The sequence below is a fragment of the Symphalangus syndactylus genome, chromosome 6, assembly GCF_028878055.3.
Source record: "Symphalangus syndactylus isolate Jambi chromosome 6, NHGRI_mSymSyn1-v2.1_pri, whole genome shotgun sequence".
In the NCBI taxonomy this organism is placed as follows: Eukaryota; Metazoa; Chordata; class Mammalia; order Primates; family Hylobatidae; genus Symphalangus; species Symphalangus syndactylus.
Genome location: NC_072428.2, coordinates 47,208,042 through 47,224,612, shown reverse-complemented (window position 1 = coordinate 47,224,612; position 16,571 = coordinate 47,208,042).

Here is a 16,571-nt window from a genome sequence, read left to right as displayed (position 1 = left end):
AGGCCTCCCAAAGTGCCAGGATTACAGGCGTGAGCCACTGCGCCTGGCCATCAAGAGCCCTTATAATCTGCCTTTTGTCTTTCATCCAAGCCTTGTGAGGCCCCATCTCTCACACAAGTGCACCCCATTTCCAGCCCTCCCAAACTGCTCCACAACTCCAAGCCTTTGTCCAGCCCCTCTACCTCGAACATTCTTCCTGGCCATAGCTCATCCTTTGAGACTTGCTGTAGTATCACCTTCCCAGAGTCTTTCCTAACAAACCCCCTCCTGGCCTCGGGCGGGCACTTCTCTTCTGTGTCCCCACAGTCTGCTGCACAAATCCTAATCATAGCATCCAACATACAGTCATAGCCGTCAAAGTCCATGGCTGCCTTCCCAGGTTATGGACTTCGAGCCCCATAAGGGCATGTGCTGTCTATGATTCACCTCTGCATTTTCCAGTCTCAGCTAGGTCTGGAACACAGCAGACACTCAGAAAAGGTTTGTTGAAAGAGTAGATACAGGTTCTCAAGAATAAAGTATTAGGATTTGAACTTGTTTTATTATTCTCGTAACCGGGAAGTCATAGACACTACCTAAAGAAACGGACAGTAGGCTGGGCACGGTGGCTCACGCTTATAATCCCAGCACTTTGGGAGGCAGAGGCAGGCAGATCATGAGGTCAGAAGATCAAGACCATCCTGGCTAACACGGTGAAACCCCGTCTCTACTAAAAATACAAAAAAAAATTAGCCGGACGTGGTGGCACACACCTGTAGTCCCAGCTCCTCAGGAGGCTGAGGCAGGAGAATCACTTGAACCCAGGAGGCAGAGGTTGCAGTGAGCCAAGATTGTGCCACTGCACTCCAGCCTGGGTGAAAGAGCAAGACTCCATCTCAAACAAACAAACAAAAAGAAATGGAGAGTAAAGGACATCATAGAAGGTTATAATTATAAAGGCAACTACAAGAAGAAAAATCCAGATTCCTAAATAGCAGAAGAGCCATGTACACAAAACTGACCTCAAGACAAAGAAATGATGGAGGCCAATTTATATGGAAGAGATAGAGAAGACTGTCAAAAGAGTTACCCTACCCCTGAAAAAAGCAGCAGGCCCAGGCAATTTCACAAGGGAGATTTGAACAAACTTTTAAAATGTAAATATTCCAATGTTTTTTAATTGTTCCAAAGCATTGACAAAAAATTTTCAAATTCTTTATATGAAGCAAGTATACCATTGATACCAAAACTTAATACTGTACACAAAAAAGCAAGCTATAGATCAGTATCATTTATGACCATCAGTTAAAAACCCTCCATAAGAATTATCAATCAGATTTCAACATCATAACCAAGTGGGATATATTTCAGGGTGCAAGTATGGTTTAATATTATGAAATCTACTTACATAATTAATCACAATAAATTTGAATATTATAGATTTGAGAGGGAAATCATATGATCACCTCCATAGACACTAAAGGCATTTGAAACAATATTCTTGATCAAAACATTCAATAAGGTAGAGAAAGATACCTTCTTAACATGAAAAAAAAAATTATCTCGACCCAGTACCAACATCAAACTTAATGGGGAAACACTAGAAGTGTCTCCATTAAATTCTGAAACAACAAAACAAAGATGGTCATGTCAATGCTATTTAATACTTTACTGGGTGTGTTAGGTGAATCAACTAGATTAAAATAAACTAGTGGTATAAAAATTAGGAGAGAGGAATTATTGCAGGAAATTATTGTATATCTTGAAAACCGAAGGAAATATGCTAAAAATCTACTACAACAAAAAGAAAATACAACAAAATTAGTCGGGAACAAAATTAATTTACAAACATCAAGTTTTATCAGTATAAGTAACATGATGCAAGAAAACACCTTATTTCTATTAGAAACAAAAAAAAATTCAATACCTGGCAACAAACTTAGCAAGAAATAGTCAAGGCCCGTGTGAGGAAAATTTATAACATGCTACTAAACATAACCCCCCTCAAAAAATTTAAACAAATGGAAATATAACACGCTCTTGGATAGAAATCCTCAACATCATAAAGCTGTATATTCTCCATCGGTTAATTTAAAAATTTTAATGTAATCCAACAAACATACAAATAGGCTTTTTTGGCTAAAAAATTTGAGTCTAAAAGTTCATATAGAAAAAGAAAGAAGCAAGAGTAGCAATAAAAAATGTAAAGAAGAGTAAGGAGCAAGGGGGAGGTGGGTCAGCACTCCTAGATATAAAAGGATGTTATGAAGCCTCAGTCATCACAACAATGTAGTGCTGGCCTGTAAGTTGGCGACAGATAGAGGCTAATGGAGGAGAACATCACATTCAGAAATAGTCTCAAAATCATATATGGATACAGTATCATAAAGCTGACATCTCAAGTCACTGGAGAAATTACGGACCACTAAATAAGTAGTACTGGGACAAATAAGCAGCCACTTAGACAAAAATAAAGTTGAATCCACTCTTCATGGCTCTCTAGGTTAACTTCAAATGTGTAAAAAAATTTAACTTTTTTAAAAAAAGCTCACAAATGCTAAAAGAAAAATGGAAAAATCCCTTTCATCTCGTAGTAAGGAAAGCCTTCTATCACCCACAATCCAGAAGCCATATAAGATCAAGAAGTTCAACGATATCAAAACGAAAAACTACCTGCATGTTTAAAAAACACTGAAAGTAAAGTTGAAGAATAAATATTAAACAAGGGAAAAGTTTTCATATCGAATCACAAAGAAGTAATCTCCCTAATATATAACAGGAGTCACTAGCAGTCAATAAGACTTCTAAGTAACCCAATAGAAAATGGGCAAAGAACATGGGTAGACAAGAAATACAAATAAATTTTAAACACATGAAAATATTCTTAGCCTCATGCATAATGAATAAAATACAAAATAAAACACTAAGATAGAAATGTTTACTTACTGAGTACATTGACAAAAATCCAAAGTTTGATAACACTCTCACAGAGAGACTGGGAAAACAGGTATTTCAAACACTGGTGGTGAGAGTGTATATTGACATAAGTTCTATAAAGATAAATCTCAAATTATCTATTTAAATTTTAAAAGTATTTATCTTTTCGGCTGGGCACGGTGGCTCACACCTGTAATCCCAGCACTTTGGAAGGCTGAGGCGGGTGGATCACATGAGGTCAGGAGTTTGAGACCAGCCTGACCAATATGGTGAAACCCTGTCTCTACTAAAAATACAAAAATTAGCCAGGTGTGGAGGCGGACACCTGTAGTCCAGCTACTCGGGAGGCTGAGACAGAAGAATTACTTGAACCTAGGAGACGGCTGTTGCAGTGAGCCAAGATTGTGCCACTGCACTCCAGCCTGGGCAACACAGTGAGACTCCGTCTCAAAAAAGAAAAAAAAAGGATTTATCTTTTCACCCAACAATTTTACTTTTGGCAATTTATTCTACTGATAGACTCTTATGTGTAAAATGGCGTATGTACAATGCTATTCACCACAGCATTGTTTGTAGTAGCAAAATATTAGAAAAATTCAAATGGCCATCAAGTTGACTAGGGAACTAGAAATATAAATTACATGACATTCATAAAATAGAACATTAAGTATGTTCTATAAAAATGAATGAAGGTGCTGTATATGTTCTAATATGGAAAGATCTCCAAGATACAGTTTTAAATGGGAAAAAAGTACAGAACAGTGCATATATTTTGCTACTTTTTGTGTAAAGAAGGAAGAAAAACAAGAATATATACTTGTATTTGCTTGTATATACATAAAGAATCTCTAGAAAGATACATAAGAAAAAGAAGATGGTTACCAAAGGCATGGATGGGAATGGATAGATGGGAGTCAAGGATGGGAGGGGGACTTTCTCTTTATACTTTGAGTTGTTGACATTGTGACTATATTATCATCAGAGGAGGAGAAGCAGGAGGAGGAGGAGGAGAACTGGAGTAGAGGTGATTTTTATTGTCATAATTACCAAAGTACTTAAAATTGAATGAAGTCCAGATCACAATCACTTTTGAGAATCTCAATGCACATCACGTGGGATTTTTCAATGTGACATTTGTTCATAGTTCATTTTCAGCCACAGAGTACAGCACTGACTTTCAACTGCTGCCTTAGAATTGTTGACATGATTATGGTGAATTATACTTCTGACCAATTTGGGCTAAATAGGCAACAGATAACATCTTTTAAATTTTTGTGGCAACATTGGTAACTATTGCCTACAGCCTGTGAGAAAAGAATAGGCAATCAAAACACACACACACACACACACACACACACACACACACTTTGGCCAGTGTGATTCTATATGGTGAAAATCATCATATAAGACTGCTGATATTGGCTAGGCATGGTGTCTCAGGCCTGTAATCCCAGCACTTTGCGAGACTGAGGTGGGTGGATCATGAGGTCAGGAGTTCGAGACCAGCCTGACCAACATGGTGAAACCCCGCCTCTACTAAAAATACAAAAATTAGCCAGGCATGGCGGTGGGCACCTGTAGTCCCAGATACTTGTGAGGCTGAGGCAGGAGAATGGCTTGAACCCGGGAGGCGAAGGTTGCAGTGAGCTGAGATTGCATCACTGCACTCCAGCCTAGGCGACAGAGCAAGACTCTGTCTCAAAAAAAAAAAAAAAAGATTACTGATATTAGGAATGCCGTAATCCTTTTAAATTAGCTCACAGAGCCTATTAATGAGATAATGAGTTAAGATGTGACCTGAGTCCTTATAATTATCTACAATTCAGTTATTGCAGGTAATTGTCTACCCTTTCACTTATTAATAGGTCAACACAAAGTCAGCTTGTTAATTAGCTATTTCTGAAATATTGTTCATACCAGTGATCAAGGGAAAAGAAAAGGAAGAGAAAAAGAAAAAGAAAGAAAATAGAGTTTGATATGGTTTGGCTGTGTCCCCCCTCAATCTCATCTTGAATTGTAATCCCCATGATCTCCTCATGGGAGGGACCCAGTGGGAGGTAACTGAATCATGGGGGCAGTTTCCCCCATGTTGTTCTTGTGATAGTGAGTGAGTTCTCACAAAATCTGACAGTTTTATAAGCATCTGGCATTTTCCCTGCTGGTACTCATTCTCTCTCCTGCCGCCCTGTGAAGAGCTACCTTTCACCATGATTGTAAGTTTCCTGAGGTCTCCCTAGCCATGTGGAACTGTGAGTCAATTAAACCTCTTTTCTTTATAAGTTACCCAGTCTCGGGTATTTTTTTCATAGCAGCATGAGAATGGACTAATACAGAGTTCATATATCTTGTATCAAAAACTAGGCATCATATGTGACAAAAGCAGCAAGGACTTTATATAAATATATTTGTAGAAAAAATAGCCCCTGTTTTTATCTTGCTATCATGACTCCAAAGGGGTGAAGCCAAAGTTTCTACAATGAACATGCATTACCTTTATAATTAATAAAAGAGGCCAGGCATGGTGGCTCATGCCTATAATCTCAAAGATTTGGGAAGCCAAGGCAGGAGGATTGCTTTAGCCCAGGAGTTTGAGATTAGCCTGGGCAACATAATGAGATCCTGTCTCAATTAACTAACTAACTAGCTAACTAGCTAACTAACTAACTAACTAACTAAATAAATAAATAAATAAATAAATGAAGCTAGGCACAGTGGTGTGCACTTGTAGTCCTAGCTACTCATGAGGCTGAGGCAGGAGTATTGCTTGAGCCCAGGAGTTCAAGAAACAGTAAGCTATGATCATACCACTGCACTCCAGACTGGGTGACAGAGCAAGACAAGAAAAAAAAGAAAGAAAAGAAAAGAGATTTTAAAATGTAAACAAGTATAGGCTGAGCATGCAGACAGGCCTGATGTTAACTCTGATTCTGTCACTTATTATCTACAGAATCTTGGGCAGGTTGCTTTAACCTCTCTGAGTCTCAGTTTTCCCACATGTAAACTGAGGATAATCATACCTGCTTTCCAAGGCTGTAGTGAGCTGTGGATGGACGATGTTTGTGAAGCACTGAGTGCAGGCTGTGGCACAGAGTAGGCACACAGTAAAAAGGACTCCCACCCCCCACCCACTCAGTGGAGGCAAGACCCATGGAAGTCAAGCCCAACCTGGACCACAGTTCCTGAGTTTCTCCATTCAGGCTATTCTGTGGCCATGTAAAAGAACAGGTACTTGTCCCTGCTTGTTGGAAGAAACCTGGTTATTAATCCGTACCCATCCCATGATTGTAATTAGGACACCTGGAATTTTTGGAAATAAACTAGTTCTGTCCAGATCCCAGAGGGGTGTTTTCCTTATTATGCTAGTGAAAAGGTTTCAGTGCAGGAGATGGAAATGGCTGTAGATATTGTAAGCAGAAAGGTCTACAACAGAGAGAACTAAGAGCTTACAAAATGATTGGAAGAGCTGGAGGGGTGAGCTCTAGACTGACCTTCAGGAAGGATTTTTAGGAGACAACAGAACTGACCCAGCTGGGAAGTCACTACTTCTCAGCAACCACGGGACAAACTTCAAGGACTCACTAAGTAGTTCAGACTCCTGAGCTTGAACTCTGTCACTTGTTATCCATGTAAACTTGAACACATTGTTTGAATTCTCAAGAATCAAGACAAGGAAGTTGGCATCATAGCCACTGCTTTTCTGTACCTATAATCTGGTTAATAGATTCATCACCACAATCTTTTTTAATCAAAAACAAACAAAGCTAAAACCAATTGGGAAACAGCCTCTACCTCATCTAAACTTTTCAAATCTCACATGAGTACATTTCACTAGTAGAAAGTCATGTCCAGAACCCTAGCTGCAAGGGGGCTTAGAAATGCCATTTTTTAGCTTGTCAGGCTCTCAGTGCAGAAAGGCATACGAGAAACAAATTTATCACAGAAAGTCATTCTCTTGGAAATTGGGGCAACCTCAGCCAACACCTATGTGTCTGCATAGGCTCCAAGAGTAGTCATGAGTTTATGCTCATTATGCTCACTGGAAGATGTAGTAGGCATTTGGCTGCCTTGTAAGGATACATCACTCCTTCTCTCTAACAATGCCTAGCTTTTAATTTATTAATTTCATTCGGATATCTACCTCTCCTCTAAGCAACACATGCCTTTGGAAAACTGACCCCAATTCCAGCTCCAGGGGTGGAACCTAATTAAATGAGCACATTCCATCTTTCTGGCCACAGACATTGGTCTAAAGGCAGGCATGTTAACAAAGCCAGAAGAATCATGATGAGAAGCAAGAATTCAAGAATTTTGCTTGAATTGCTGTCACAAATGCACTCTCATGTCTGCTTGACGTAATCAAGTAAACAAGTAGTCCTTGCTTCTGTCTTGCTACCATGGATGAAGCCAACCTGAGAACAAAGCTCATACACAGAAGAGGGAAGAGCCTGGAATCTCAGAGAAATAGAATTGGGCCCTGCTCAAACCTTACCTGAACTCTATATTAGAGTTATATAGAAAGAAATTGATTAATGGGTTTAGCAGCAGCTAAAGTGAATTGGAAAACATATTGGAAGAAAATATCCACAATGAATAACCAGATTCATGGAGAGGCAAATATGTAAAAAAAATTTATTTATATATGTATTATGTAAATAAATATTTATTTACATTTATCTGTAAATAAAGAAAATACAGATATGAACATAAAAGACATACAGAATACAGTGCTAAGGTCTAACATATGTGTAAATAGAATCCTGGAAGGACAGGAGAGAAAATTTGAAAAAGCAGTATCCAAATTGATAGTGGATGAAAAATTTCTAAAACTGACAAAAGACAAAGCCCCAGATTCCGGACACACTGTGAAACCCACGCTGAATAAATACCACATTCAGACAAATCATAGTAAATTATTTTTTAAAAATGACAAAGAAACAATATCAAAAACAGTGACGAATCGAGAGATTACCTTGACTGGAACAACAACAATGAGGCTGCCAGGTAACTTCTCAGTGGAAACTGTAGAAGCCAGAGACAATGGAATATCTTCAAAGTTCTGAAAGAAAATAAGCACTAACCCAGAATTTCATACCCAGCTAACATGTCCTTCTAAAGGATGAGATGATTTAACTCCAGCAAACCCCTGTTAAAAGGAAAATACTAAAGGGTGTTCTTCAAGCAGAAGAACAGAGGCATTCTAGACACAGGCATTAATGAAGAACATCAAAAAAGGGGGAAGGCTAGATAACTATTATATTTTTAAAATAATAACAATAATGTAATAACATCAATGGGTTTAAATATATACATTTAATATTCAATATATTTTTATTACATATATTTATTGTTGTACATAATATATATAAATATATGTGTGTATATATATATATAGAGAGAGAGAGAATTAAAATATATAACAACAGTAACATGTAAGTCCAGACAAGAAATGAAGTTATTCTAAAGGCCCTTACATTGTCTGGAAAGAGAAAGAGTAATAATTTAGATTAGACATTGATAAGCCAGGGCATATTATAATTTCATGGGTCACTACTAAAAGAAGAGTAAAGGAATAGAATTACCAAGCTAACAGAAGGGGAAAATAAAATAATTGAAGAATTCAAAGAATTGAAATTATACAGATTGTATAAGTGTGTCTTGGACACAGCTTAAGCTAAAACTAATAAGAAAAAGAACAGCAAATTAAACCCAAGGAAACAACCCAAGTAATTAATCACACTGGTTTATTAAAAGAGAAAAAAAGTACATAATTATCTCAATAGGGGCACAAAAATCTTCTGATAAAAGTCAACATCCAGCCAGGTGCAGCAGCTCAGGCCTATAATCCCAGCACTTTGGGAGGCCGAGGCGGGCGGATCACGAGGTCAGGAGATCGAGACCAGCCTGACTAACATGGTGAAACCCTGTCTCTACTAAAAATACAAAATTAGCCAAGCGTGGTGGTGGGTGCCTGTAATCCCAGCTACTTGGGAGGCTGAAGCAGGAGAATCACTTGAACCTGGAAGGTAGAGGTTGCAGTGAGCCGAGATTATGCCAGCCTGGGTGACAGAGCGAGACTCCTTCTCAAAAAAAAAAGTCAACGTCCACTTATGATAATAATGCCTAGCAATCTAAGAGTAGAAGGGAATTCTCTTAATCTGATAAAGAATATCTACCCCAAACCTACAGCAAACTCACATTTAATGGTGAAAACTTAAAAGCTACTCTGCAACAGGGAACACAGTAGAATGCCAGCTATCATCACTTCAACATTGTACTAGGAATCCTAGGTAAGTCATTAAGACAAGAAAAAGAAATTAAGTCTAACGGTTGGAAAGGGATAAAAATGAATTATTCACAAACAATATCAACGTGGATTTAGAAACTTTTTAAAAGTACAGGCATACCTCAGAGATATTATGGGTTCAATTCCAGACCACCACAATAAAGCAAATATTACAATAAAGTGAGTCACACAAATTTTTTTGTTTCCCATTGCAAATAAAAGTTATGATTGGGCAGGAATGGTGGCTCACACCTGTAATCCCAGCACTTTGGGAGGCCAAGGTAGGTGGATTGCTTGAGCTCAGGAGTTCAAGGCTAGCTTGGGCAACATGGCAAAACCGTCTCTACAAAAATTACAAACATTAGCTGGGCATGGTGGCACAAGCCTGTGGTCCCAGCTACTTAGGAGGCTGACAGGTGGAAGGATTACTGGAGCCTAATAAGTCAAGGCTGCAGTGAGCTGAGATCATGCCACTGTACGCCAGCCTGGGTAACAGAATGAGACCCTGTCTCAAAAAAAAAAAAAGGTACGTTTACGCTACACTATAGTCTATTGTACGATAGCATCATGTCTAAAAATGTACATTCTTTAATTTAAAAATACTTTATTGCTGAAAATGCTAACAATCATCTGAGTCTTCAGCGAGTTGTAATCCTTTTGCTGGTGGAGGGGCTTGCCTCAATATTGATGGCTGCTGACTGCTCAGGGTGGTGGTTGGTTGCTGAAGGCTAGAGTAACTGTGACGATTTCTGAAAACAAGACAACAGTGAAGTTTGCCACATAATTGACTCTTTATTTCACAAAAGATTTCTCTATAGCATGCAATGCTGTTTGATGGGATTTTTACCCACAGTAAAACTTCTTTCAAAATTGGAGCCAATCCTCTCAAACCCTGCCACTGCTTAATCAGCTAAGTTTACATAATTTTGTAAATCTTCTGTTGTCATTTCAACAGTGTTCACAGCATCTTCACCAGTAGATTCCATTTCAAGAAACCACTTTCTTGTTTATCCATAAGAAGCAACTTCAAGTTTAATCATAAGATTACAGCAATTCAGTCACATCTTGAGGCTCCACTTTTAATCCTAGTTCTCTTGCTGTTTCTGTCACATCAGTAATTACTCCCTCCACTGAAGTCTTGAACCTGTCAGAGTCATGCATGAGGGCTGGAATCAACCTCTCCCAAACTCCCATTAATGTTGATATTTTGACCTCCTTCCATTAATCATAAATGTTCTTAATAGCATCTAGAACGGTGAATCCTTTACAGAATATTTTCGTTTTGCCCAGATCCATCAGAGGAATCACTATGTGTGGCAGCTATAGCCTTATGAAATGTATTTCTTAAATAAGACATGGAAGTCACACCTACTCCTTGATCCATGGGCTGCAGAATAAATGCTGTGTTAGCAAGCATGAAAACAACATGAATCTCCCAGTACATCTCCATCAGAGAGCTCTTGAGTGACTAGGTGCATTGTCAATCAGCAGTAATATTTTGAAAGGAGTCTTTTTTTTTTTTTTTTTTTTGAGCAGTAGATCTCAACAGTGGGCTTAAGAGATTCAGTAAATCATGCTGTAAACAGATGTGCTGTCATCCCAGATTTGTTGTTCCATTTATAGAGCACAGGCTGAGTAAATGAGCACTGGCTTCAACTTAAAGTCACTAGCTGTATTCGTGCCTAACAAGAGAGTCGGCCTGTCCTTCGAAGCTTCAAAGCCAGGCACTGACTTCCCCTCTCTAGCCATGAAAGTCCTAAATGGCATCTCCTTCCAAGAGAAGGCTGTTTCATCTACATTGAAAGTCTGCTGTTTAGAGTGGCCACCTTCATCAGTGATCTTAGCTAGATCTGGATAACTTGCTGTAGCTTCTCCATCAGCACTTGCTGCTTCACCTTGCCCTTTTACACTATGAAGATGGCTTCTTTCCTTAAACCTCATGAACCAACCTCTCCTAGCTTCTGACATTTCTTCTGCAGCTTCCTCACCTATCTCAGCCTTCGCAGAGCTGAAGAAAGTTAGGGCCTTGCTCTGGATTAGTCTTTGGTTTAAGGGGATGTTGTGGCTGGTTTGATCTTCCATCCAGACCACTAAAACTTTCTCCATATCAGCAATAAGGCTATTTGACTTTCTTATCATTCATATGTTCACTAAAATAGCACTTTTAATTTCCTTCAAGAACTTTTCCTTTGCTTTCCCAACCTGGCTAACTGTTTGGGGCAAGAGGCCTAGTCTTCAGCCTATCTCAGCTTTTGACATGCCTTCCTCACTAAGCTTAATCATTTCTAGCTTTGAATTTAAAGTGAGAGACTTGCAACTTTTCCTTTCACTTGAACACACAGAGGCTACTGTAGGATTATAATTTCAATATTGTTTTGTCTCAGGGAATAGGGAGGCCTGAGGAGAGGGGGAGAGATGGGAGACGGGCCAGTCAGTGGAGTAGTGAGAATATACACAACATTTATTAAATTTGCAAGCTTACATGGGTATGGTTTGTGGTACCCCAAAACAATGACAATAGTAACATCAAAGATAACTGATTACAGATCACCCTAACCGATATAATAATTAAAAGGCGTGAAATACTGCAAGAATTACCAAAATGTGACACACACACATGAAGTGAACACATGCTGTTGGAAAAATGGTACCAACAGACTTGCTCATTGCAAGATTGCCACAAACCTTCAATTTGTAAAAAAAAAAAAAAAAAAAAAAAAAAAAAAAAAAAAAAAAAAAATGCAGTATCTGTGAAGGACAGCAAGGCAAAGTACAGTAAAACAAGCTATGCTTGTCCAGATGAAGTCATTATAATTAATATGGCTAACTGTACTATTGTTCACAAATATTCTACGTGCCTCCCTGCGTTGCTAAACTTAAACATACCTATGTGATTTACTTTGGCTAAGTGGTATGTGTATCTTCTGGGAAGAAGCTTTAGGAGCCAGCTCATGGTTAACCATGTTCTCTGTTTTCTGTACCCATGAGAATCTTGAAGCATATGCTGAGACAGATCCTCTGTCAGTCTGGGTCCATGAGTGACTTCAAAGGGCAGGGCTTTCATGCAGATCTGTAGTGGATTTATAGTGTAAGTGAAAGGCAAATGCTGTTTAAAGAAGTGAAAGTTTTTGTTTTTTACTGTAGCATAACCTAGCTTATCCTGATGGATACACTTGAGGTTTCTGGATGCGAGAAACATCAAATGTATTTCTATAAAGTAACAGCAACAAATAGGAAGTTAAAAAAATTTTTTTTTTGAGGGACAGGATCTTGCTTTTTTACCCAGGCTAGAGTGCAGTGGCATGATCACCACTTACTGCAGTCTCAGACTCCTGGGCTCAAGTGATCCTCCTGCCTCAGCCTCTCGAGCAGCTGGGATTATAGGTGCATGCCACCATACTCAGCTAATCAAAAAAAAAAATTTGTAGCGACAGGTTCTTGCTATGTTGCCTAGGCTGGTCTCGAACTCCTGGGCTCAAGTGATCCTCCCACCTTGGCCTCCAAAGGGCTGTAACTCCAGGCATGTGCCACTGCACCCAGCTGAAAGTAAAAATTTAAAGGTACTGTTTGTAATAGCATAAAAAATAGTGAGTACCTTTGGGACACATATAATAAAAATATGTGAAAGACCTCTACCCAGGAAACAATAAGACATTAGAGAATTAAAGAAGATTAAATTAATGAATATAACATATTCATGGATTCAAAGACTCAATATTATGAAGATGCCAACATTTCTCACATTGATCTACAGATTAAATGCAATCTCAATAAAAAATATTAGCAATGTTGTTCATGGAAATTGACAAGCTGATTCTACAATATATGGAAATGCAAAGAATAAAAAATAGTCAAGACATTCTTAAAAAGAAGAACAAGATGGAAACACTATTAAGTATCAAGACTTATTATAAAGCTACAGCAATTAACTTTGATATTGGCACATAGGTAAACAAATAGACCAATCCCCTTTCTGTGGGTGCAGAAAGGGACCCACATATGTAGAACCTTCTTTTTTTGTTGTTGTTTTTTGTTTTTGAGACAAAGTCTCACTCTGTCGCCTGGGCTGGAGTGCAGTAGCACGATCTCGGCTCACTGCAAACTCCATCTCCCAGGTTCAAGTGATTCTCCTGCCTCAGCCTCCCGAGTAGCTGGGATTACAGGCACGCACCACCACACCCAGCTAGTTTTTGTATTTTTAGTAGAGATGGGGTTTCACCATGTTGGCCAGGCTGTCTTGAACTCCTGACCCCATGTCATCCGCCTGCCTCAGCCTCCCAAAATGCTAGGATTACAGGCATGAGCCACCACATCCAGCCTGGACCCTTCATTTTTGAAAAAGGTAGTGCTTCAGAGTAGTGTAGAAAGGGTAATCCTTTCAATAAACAGTATTGGGTCCTTTTTTCTTTAAGTTTTTCTTCTCTTTACCTACTGTCTATTTCTTCCAATGTTTTAGCCATTGGATATCCATATTTTAAAAAAAAAACTTAAAAATAAAACAACAAAACACCATATACATTTAAAAAAAATCAATCCAGGTGGATCATGGATCAAAATGTGAAGGGTAGAACAACTAATCCTCTAAAGATAATATAGGAAAATATCTTTATGACCTTTTCTACGGTAAGGAAAGATTTCTTAAATAGGATTCAAAAAACACTAAACATAGAAGAAAAGATTGGATTACGTCAAAATTTAAAACTTCTATTTATCAAAATTCACCATTAACAGAGTACAGGCAAACCACAGAGTGAAAGATACCGTGACATGTATTACCAACTAATAGTTATATCCAGAATATATAAAAAACTATTATAAACCAAGAAGAAAAGATCTGAAAAACTAATCGAAAAATGGGCAAGAAACTTGAACGGGGACTTCATCAGAAAGGATATCCAAGTAGCCAATATACATATGAAAAAACATTTGACATCATTAGTCATCATGGAAATGCAAATTAAAACCACAACAAGATACCACTGGATTCCCACCAGAATGGCTAAAAATAAGAAGATTGATGATATCAAGTGTTGTCCAGGATGCAGCACAAGAAGAACACTCATCTCATGCTGGTGGGAGTGAAAATTGATATAACCACTCTGGAAAAGAGTTTGACACATGCTACCTGCCAGCAATTCCTCTCCTATGTATACATGCCCAGCAGAAATGTATGTACACTTGCACAAAAAATTCTCAAAGAATGTTCTTAGCACCATTATTCATAATAACCAAAGACTAGTCATAACCCAAATACCCATCAACAGCAAAAAAATAATAATAATAATAACTTCATATTACATGGTATAGTCATACTATTCAGCAATTAAAATTAATGAACTTCAGCCGGGCATGGTGGCACATGCCTGTAATCCCAGCAATTTGGGAGGCTAAGGCAGGAGGATTGCCTGAGCTCAGGAATTTGAGACTAGCCTGGGCAACATGGTGAAACCCCACCTCTACAAATACAAAAATTAGCCAAGCACAATGGTGCATGCCTGTAGTCCCAGCTACTTGGGAAACTGAGGTGGGAGGGTCACTTGAGAGGCTGCGGTGAGCCAAGATCATGGCACTGCACTCCAGCCTGGGCAACAGAGTGAGACCCTGTCTCAAAAATTTTTAAAAATAAAATTAATGAATGTCAGCTACATTTTAATAAATGGACGAATTTCACGAAGTTAATGTTGAGCAAAAGAATACACACCATATGATTCCATTTGTAATAAGTTCAAGAATAGGCCAATAGCTCTCAAAGTGTTGTCCCGGGCCAGCAGCATCAGCATCACCTGGTAACATGTTAGAAATGAACATTCTCAGGCAGGGTGCAGTGGCTCACGTCTGTAATCTCAGCACTTTGGGAGGCTGAGGCGGGCAGATCATGAGGTCAGGAGTCTGAGACCAGCCTGGCCAACAGTGAAACTCCGTCTCTACTAAAAATACAAAAAATTAGCCAGCCATGGTGGCAGGCGCCTATAATCCTAGCTACTTGGGAGGCTGAGGCAGGAGAATCACTTGAACTTGGGAGGCAGAGGTTGCAGTGAGCCGAGATCACACCACTGCACACCAGCCCAGGCAACAGCATGAGACTCCATCTCAAAAAAAAACAAAAGAAAGGAATGAACATTCTTGGGTTCTACCCCAGACCTACTGAACCAGAAACTTTGAGAGTGTGTCCCAGAAATATGTTTTAACAAATCTTCCAGGTGATTCTGTTATACACTTAAATTTGAAAAATCACTGGAAACAACAAATTAATTTATGGTGTTAGAAGTTGGGATAGTGATGGTCTGGGGTTTAGGAAAATGGGGAAGTGGAACTCGAGGGCACGAGAGGGTTGTAGGGTCCCAGTGCTGTTCTGTTCCTTGGCCTGGTTGGGAAGTATTCCCAGCCTGTGATGATAGTTCACCAACCTACAAGTACACTTGGGATTTGTGCACTTCGTTGTTTATGTCTTATGTTTCATTTATTTATTTATTTATTATTTTTATTTTTTATTTTTATTTTTTTATTTATTTATTTGGAGACGGAGTTTCGCTCTTTCGCCCAGGCCGGAGTGCAGTGGTGCGACCTCGGCTCACTGCAAGCTCCGCCTCCCGGGTTCACGCCATTCTCCTGCCTCAGCCTCCCGAGTAGCTGGGACTACAGGCGCCCACCACTGCGCCTGGATAATTTTTTGTATTTTTAGTAGAGACGGGGTTTCACCGTGTTAACCAGGATAGTCTCAATCTCCTGACCTCGTGATCTGCCATTTTTAAAAACTAAAACGCTTTCACTAGAAAGTGCTAGATAATAAAACTGAGGAAATCTTCCAAAAACAAAGCAAAAACAAAAAACAGAGATGGAAAAAATGAGTGAACAAAGAAATGCAGAACATATAATTTCTCAATAATAGATGTTCCAGAAAGAGAAACAGAGAAAAAGAAGGGAAGGAAAACATCCAAGGGATAACTTAAGAAAAACTCTTAGAACTAAAGCCCATGAATTTCCAAATAAATTGAAAGGGTCTGTTTCTCCATGTTGGTCAGGCTGGTCTCAAACTCCTGACCTCAGGTGATTCACCCGCCTCGGCCTCCCAAAGTGCTTGGATTATATGCGTAAGCCACTGCACCTGGCCCAGGATTGCTATTTTTTGTAGCAAATTTTATAGAACTGACTCTTTATGAGCATTCCAACTTTCATAACAACACAGCTAAAAGCAAAACATGATGCTTTGACTGTGTGATCAGGTGGGTCGATTAAGGTATCTCCACCTCCCCAGAAATGATGCCAAAGATAAGCATTTATTAAAAATGAAGGGATGCTCACAATACCATGTTAAATGGAAAAGGCAGACTACCAAATGATGTGCATATTAATTCTGCTTTAAAAATTAGAT